Below are 5768 nucleotides of genomic sequence, written 5' to 3'. Positions count from 1 at the left end.
GTCCAGTATAGCTTCAACCCCAGTCACGTGTCAAGGGTACCACTGTCATGTCACGAGTACGTAACAGTGGGTTTCATTCTGTATCTGTCGGTCTCCGCTACAATGTGAGAGTGTCGGTTTCATTCTATATCTGTCAGTGTCTGTTACAGTGTGAGAGTGTGGGTTTCATTCTGTATCTGTCAGTCTCTGTTACAGTGTGAGACTGTGGGTATCATTCTGTATCTGTCAGTGTCTGTTACAGTGTGAGAGTGTGGGTTTCATTCTGTATCTGTCAGTCTCTGTTACAGTGTGAGAGTGTGGGTATCATGCTGTATCTGTCAGTGTCTGTTACAGTGTGAGAGTGTGGGTTTCATTCTGTATCTGTCAGTCTCTGTCTCAGTGTGCGAATGTGGGTTTCATTCTGTATCTGTCAGTCTCTGTTACCCTGTGAGAGTGTGGGTTTCATTCTGTATCTGTCAGTCTCTGTTACAGTGTGAGAGTGTGGGTTTCATTCTGTATCTGTCAGTCTCTGTCTCAGTGTGCGAATGTGGGTTTCATTCTGTATCTGTCAGTCTCTGTTACACTGTGAGAGTGTGGGTTTCATTCTGTATCTGTCAGTCTCTGTTACAGTGTGAGAGTGTGGGTTTCATTCTGTATCTGTCAGTCACTGCTACAGTGTGAGAGTGTGGGTTTCATTCTGTATCTGTCAGTCTCTGTTACACTGTGAGAGTGTGGGTTTCATTCTGTGTCTGTCAGTCTCTGTTGCACTGTGAGAGTGTGGGTTTCATTCTGTATCAGCAGTCTCTGTTACAGTGTGAGAGTGTGGGTTTCATTCTGTATCTGTCAGTCTCTGCTGAAGTGTGAGAGTGTGGGTTCATTCCGTAACTGTCAGTCTCTGCTGCAGGGTGAGAGTGTGGGGTTCATTCTGTAACTGTCAGTCTCTGCTACAGTGTGAGAGTGTAGTTTTCATTCTGTGTCTGCCAGTTTCTGTTACAGCGAGAGAGTGTAGGTTTCATTCTGTACCTATCAGGCTCTGTTACAGTGTGAGAGTGTGGGTTTCATTCTGTATCAGTCAGTCTGTGTTACAGTGTGAGAGTGTGGGTTTCATTCTGTATCTGTCGGTCTCTGCTACAGTGTGAAAGTGTGGGTTCATTCTGTATCTGTCAGTCTCTGTTACACTGTGAGAGTGTGGGTTCATTCTGTATCTGTCAGTCTCTGTTACACTGTGAGAATGTGGGTTTCATTCCGTATCTGTCAGTCTCTGTTTCAGTGTGAGAGTGTGGGTTTCATTCTGTATCTGTCAGTGTCTGTTTCAGTGTGAGAGTGTGGGTTCATTCTGTATCAGTCAGTCTCTACTACAGTGTGAGATTGTGGGTTTCATTCTGTATCTGTCGGTCTCTGCTACAGTGTGAAAGTGTGGGTTCATTCTGTATCTGTCAGTCTCTGTTACACTGTGAGAGTGTGGGTTCATTCTGTATCTGTCAGTCTCTGTTTCAGTGTGAGAGTGTGGATTTCATTCTATTTCTGTCAGTCTCTGCTGCAGTCTGAGAGGGTGGGTGTTACGTATTCAGGCCTCAATGAATATATGAGTTAGGCGGGGGTTTATATAACAAATAACACGTTCATTAATCACTGAAAACAAACCCCCCAAAAGTAAATAAACACTAACGTAACCGGAAACAGCTGCTGTGCGGTAGCTCAAACAGTTCTTAAAGCGATGTTGCAAAAACAGTTATTTAAAGTAGTATTGTCAAAAGTTCGATTTGCTCACAGTTCATTTAAAAGGAGAGACTTTATAAGACGATTTAATTTCTCTTTCACGTCACTTTACTTCGATCCCCGACGTCAAACTTTTCCCACGACGATTTTAACGAAACGGCTTAAAGGCACTGACCTTTCCTTTATCACACTGTCCTCAATCTCCTGCTATCCCGCAGAGATTAACACCAGGGCAGTCCACGAATTCCTTTCGGATAAGGATCACATAAAGTCGAAACCCGTTTCACCGTCGTAAATAGATTCTCCTCGATCTTTAACTCCCAATCTCCGATCTTCTCTCTCCACTGATTCCTCAAACTAGCAGCATTGTTAAGAACCTGCTGGCAATGACCTTTTAAACTTTAGGCATTAGATAAATCTTCACCCTTCAACTAAACTCCGTCATCACATTAAATCACGCAGTGGCATGAATTCAACTTGCCAAATCCAGCCACGAACTGCTCCACCTCACAGGGTGGGGTCTTCCTTTCATAACCTGTTAAAAAAACCTGTCACATGATCTCTACTGGTGGGAATATGACATCGTTCCACCATCACAAGACCATTACCTCAAGTCCAGTATAGCTTCAACCCCAGTCACGTGTCAAGGGTACCACTGTCATGTCACGAGTACGTAACAGTGGGTTTCATTCTGTATCTGTCGGTCTCCGCTACAATGTGAGAGTGTCGGTTTCATTCTATATCTGTCAGTGTCTGTTACAGTGTGAGAGTGTGGGTTTCATTCTGTATCTGTCAGTCTCTGTTACAGTGTGAGACTGTGGGTATCATTCTGTATCTGTCAGTGTCTGTTACAGTGTGAGAGTGTGGGTTTCATTCTGTATCTGTCAGTCTCTGTTACAGTGTGAGAGTGTGGGTATCATGCTGTATCTGTCAGTGTCTGTTACAGTGTGAGAGTGTGGGTTTCATTCTGTATCTGTCAGTCTCTGTCTCAGTGTGCGAATGTGGGTTTCATTCTGTATCTGTCAGTCTCTGTTACCCTGTGAGAGTGTGGGTTTCATTCTGTATCTGTCAGTCTCTGTTACAGTGTGAGAGTGTGGGTTTCATTCTGTATCTGTCAGTCTCTGTCTCAGTGTGCGAATGTGGGTTTCATTCTGTATCTGTCAGTCTCTGTTACACTGTGAGAGTGTGGGTTTCATTCTGTATCTGTCAGTCTCTGTTACAGTGTGAGAGTGTGGGTTTCATTCTGTATCTGTCAGTCACTGCTACAGTGTGAGAGTGTGGGTTTCATTCTGTATCTGTCAGTCTCTGTTACACTGTGAGAGTGTGGGTTTCATTCTGTATCTGTCAGTCTCTGTTGCACTGTGAGAGTGTGGGTTTCATTCTGTATCAGCAGTCTCTGTTACAGTGTGAGAGTGTGGGTTTCATTCTGTATCTGTCAGTCTCTGCTGAAGTGTGAGAGTGTGGGTTCATTCCGTAACTGTCAGTCTCTGCTGCAGGGTGAGAGTGTGGGGTTCATTCTGTAACTGTCAGTCTCTGCTACAGTGTGAGAGTGTAGTTTTCATTCTGTGTCTGCCAGTTTCTGTTACAGCGAGAGAGTGTAGGTTTCATTCTGTACCTATCAGGCTCTGTTACAGTGTGAGAGTGTGGGTTTCATTCTGTATCAGTCAGTCTGTGTTACAGTGTGAGAGTGTGGGTTTCATTCTGTATCTGTCGGTCTCTGCTACAGTGTGAAAGTGTGGGTTCATTCTGTATCTGTCAGTCTCTGTTACACTGTGAGAGTGTGGGTTCATTCTGTATCTGTCAGTCTCTGTTACACTGTGAGAATGTGGGTTTCATTCCGTATCTGTCAGTCTCTGTTTCAGTGTGAGAGTGTGGGTTTCATTCTGTATCTGTCAGTGTCTGTTTCAGTGTGAGAGTGTGGGTTCATTCTGTATCAGTCAGTCTCTACTACAGTGTGAGATTGTGGGTTTCATTCTGTATCTGTCGGTCTCTGCTACAGTGTGAAAGTGTGGGTTCATTCTGTATCTGTCAGTCTCTGTTACACTGTGAGAGTGTGGGTTCATTCTGTATCTGTCAGTCTCTGTTTCAGTGTGAGAGTGTGGATTTCATTCTATTTCTGTCAGTCTCTGCTGCAGTCTGAGAGGGTGGGTGTTACGTATTCAGGCCTCAATGAATATATGAGTTAGGCGGGGGTTTATATAACAAATAACACGTTCATTAATCACTGAAAACAAACCCCCCAAAAGTAAATAAACACTAACGTAACCGGAAACAGCTGCTGTGCGGTAGCTCAAACAGTTCTTAAAGCGATGTTGCAAAAACAGTTATTTAAAGTAGTATTGTCAAAAGTTCGATTTGCTCACAGTTCATTTAAAAGGAGAGACTTTATAAGACGATTTAATTTCTCTTTCACGTCACTTTACTTCGATCCCCGACGTCAAACTTTTCCCACGACGATTTTAACGTAACGGCTTAAAGGCACTGACCTTTCCTTTATCACACTGTCCTCAATCTCCTGCTATCCCGCAGAGATTAACACCAGGGCAGTCCACGAATTCCTTTCGGATAAGGATCACATAAAGTCGAAACCCGTTTCACCGTCGTAAATAGATTCTCCTCGATCTTTAACTCCCAATCTCCGATCTTCTCTCTCCACTGATTCCTCAAACTAGCAGCATTGTTAAGAACCTGCTGGCAATGACCTTTTAAACTTTAGGCATTAGATGAATCTTCACCCTTCAACTAAACTCCGTCATCACATTAAATCACGCAGTGGCATGAATTCAACTTGCCAAATCCAGCCACGAACTGCTCCTCCTCACAGGGTGGGGTCTTCCTTTTATAACCTGTTAAAAAAACCTGTCACATGATCTCTACTGGTGGGAATATGACATCGTTCCACCATCACAAGACCATTACCTCAAGTCCAGTATAGCTTCAACTCCAGTCACGTGTCAAGGGTACCACTGTCATGTCACGAGTACGTAACAGTGGGTTTCATTCTGTATCTGTCGGTCTCCGCTACAGTGTGAGAGTGTGGGTTTCATTCTATATCTGTCAGTTTATGCTACAGTGTGACAATGTGGGTTTCATTCTGTATCTGTCAGTCTCTGTTATAGTGTGAGATTGTGGAGTTCATTCTGTATGTGTCAGTCTCTGTTACAGTGTGGGAGTGTGGGCTTCATTCTGTATCTGTCAGTCTTTGCTATAGTGTGAGACTGTGGGTTTCATTCTGTATGTGTCAGTCTCTGTTACAGTGTGAGAGTGTGGGCATCATTCAGTATCTGTCAGTCTCTGCTGCAGTGTGAGACTGTGGGTTTCATTCTGTGTCTGCCAGTCTCTTTTACACTGTGAGAGTGTGGGTTTCATTCTGTACCTGAGTCTCTGCCACAGTCTGAGAGGTTGGGTTTCAATCTGTATCTGTCAGTCTCTCCTACAGTGTGAGAGTGTAGGTTTCATTCTTTATCAGTCAGTCTCTGTTCGAGTATTTCGTGTGGCGTCTCAGTCCTGCACCCGTGAGACTCTAATTCAATGTGAGCGGGTCTATTTTTCCTCCTTCTTTCTCGCTGTTCCTCAAATTCAGAAAATACTCTGAAAATAGATATTGTATTCCCAGAGCTATTTTTAGAACAAGAGTCTCCGGCATTTGGTTTATGTTAAAATTGTGAGAAAGACAGTGAACTGATGAATGATCACGGCTGTATGGAGCAGTACATCCTGTTTAATAGAGTCATACGGCAAACAGACCGTTCGGCCCAGCATTACTCGGCATGCGATTCTTGCTAAAACACATAGAGCCAATGGAATAGCACTCGATCTGTAAAATGGTCCCCTCCTACATTTACACACTTAGTCCAGCGGTCGTGAAGCATCCGGATTCCTTCTTTGTAGAAGTTGCCGTCCTGGACCTCCAGAAGTGGTCCACAGCAGGGGTGATTGATAAGTTCGAAGGAGATGAATTATACAGTTCATGTTACATGCACGTGCATTTCAGCACTTTGAGTGATTATTCAGAAAGTTTGAAGTTGATAACTCATCATAACTCATTGAAAAATAAATGCTCCAGGTTT

The sequence above is a fragment of the Hypanus sabinus genome, unplaced genomic scaffold (assembly GCF_030144855.1).
Source record: "Hypanus sabinus isolate sHypSab1 unplaced genomic scaffold, sHypSab1.hap1 scaffold_687, whole genome shotgun sequence".
NCBI classification, from domain to species: Eukaryota; Metazoa; Chordata; class Chondrichthyes; order Myliobatiformes; family Dasyatidae; genus Hypanus; species Hypanus sabinus.
The sequence above is the reverse complement of the archived record's forward strand: the minus strand, read 5'-3'. Positions refer to the sequence as shown.